Here is a 1,982-nt window from a genome sequence, read left to right as displayed (position 1 = left end):
TAATAATTATTATTATTATTAGTAGTAGTAGTAGTAGTAGTAGTATTACTCTTGCTCAAAATGGCTCCACTGCTTTTGAAAGTGACCTCTGTCGTTGATCTAGGTTGATATTTTAACATCTCCTACATTCTAAGTTAATTAAGGCATGCAGTCTTACCACTATTGTGTTGCATTCCTTCTCTGTACAGACTACAGAGGCACACATACGCAGAGATCACAACAATAAGTGAAAAGCAATTACTTGGAAGAGATTTTTAAGGGCATGTACTGTAGCACCTAGTCACTCAGCCAGAGTTCAATGACCTCTGTGAGGAGTTGAATGAATTCAATAAGCTACTGACACCACTCTGAAAGCATGTTTTATTTAGATTTTTTCTGACCTACAGTATTTTTTCAGGCAAATGCTCAACATCTCTTAAAATAGGTTATGTCGCAAAGAGCATTTCACGAATAGACAGACAGGAGTATATTCCCTTCTTACTGAAAAGGAGCTATTCTAAGACTAGCTGATGGAAAGGGCTGACCCCATAAAACTGCAATGACCCTGACAAGAAATAGAGCAAAAAGGCACAATATATCAGTCCTCCAAGCCTCCAGACTTCTAAAGATTTGGCAGGATACAACCATGACTGTAATGTTCCATGGAGAATTACTGGACATAAGTTTCTTTGTCTGAAAATATGTCTGTGTCATAATCCTCAGAACATCTGGTTTAAGTCATTTTTAAGAAATGGTTGCAATATAGACTAAAATATTTTGCTCGTTTATGGAAGTGTAAGCATTTAAATCTCTTGGATAACCCTTGGAAATTATGGATGAAATAGAAATGCTCTTGTTTTATAAAAAGCCTAGCTTTCAAAGCAATTATTGTCAGTTTTGCTATAAAAAAGAGGCTTTGGACCAGATCAGATACTAAATTAATGCCTCATTTCAATCTTATTGTGCTATGGTACTGCCTTTTGTGCTCAATTTAAAGTAGTTTTGAACATTTGTAAGCTGGTGCAGGTTTTTTAAGGGTTGAGACTGAAATGAAAGAACAGAGTCGACCAATATAATCATTGTGTCACTTTGTTACCTCAAAGGCTTATGATCACAGAACAGAGAGATGTTTTATTATACCCAAGGGATGCATTATTCCCTGGGGTGGATGTATCTCGGAGTAATTTCAGTGCATTAAATGTTTGGTTCAAACATACAACATTGTAGGTATACTAACCTAGAGCAGACTTCCACCAAACCTTGGTATCCAGGCCTTCAGTTTTGCAGTAATAGGATTTTTCCTTTTATCCAAATTATGAAAATGTAGAATTAAAGAAATAGTTCAACCAAAAATGAAGTTTTGCTAAAAATTTACTCACCCTCATGCCATGCAAGGTGTAAAGTTGGTCTTCCTCATCAGAACAGAGATTTGTAATTTAGCATTATGTCGTTTGCTCACCAATGGATCCTCTGCAGTGAATGGGTGCCGTCAGAGTGAAAGTCCAAACAGCTGATAAAAAACATCACACTAATCCAGAAGTAATCCACATGACTCCTGTCCACAAATTAACATCTTGCATGTTTATAATAAACAAATACATCATTAAGGCATTTTAACTTTAAACGGACGCTTCTTGCCAAAATATCCATAATCCATAATAACGCTTCCTCCTCTGTAAAAGTCCATCCTCTGTTGTCCTCTCACATAAAAACCCACCAACATATTTGTTTAGAACAGTTTTGGACTGTGTTCCTTTGTAAACGGTGCTTGTAATCTGTGCATATTTCTCTCGTTATTTAGATGAGAAGACTTTTTCTTTGAAGAAGATCACCTTAAAGCTGCAGTCCGTAAGTTTTGCCTCTTTGTCGCCATCTCTGTTTGAAAACCTGGAATTGCAGCTGAGTGCGGAATTATCTAGCTTGCGTGGGTTGTGAGTTAGCACTGCTCCAGCGCGGATGAATCAAATGTTCTGAAGAGTATGTGTGGCAGTCAGTCACCGCAC

The sequence above is a fragment of the Sinocyclocheilus rhinocerous genome, unplaced genomic scaffold (assembly GCF_001515625.1).
Source record: "Sinocyclocheilus rhinocerous isolate Xijiao unplaced genomic scaffold, SAMN03320098_v1.1 scaffold161, whole genome shotgun sequence".
In the NCBI taxonomy this organism is placed as follows: domain Eukaryota; kingdom Metazoa; phylum Chordata; class Actinopteri; order Cypriniformes; family Cyprinidae; genus Sinocyclocheilus; species Sinocyclocheilus rhinocerous.
Note: the sequence above shows the minus strand (reverse complement) of the source record.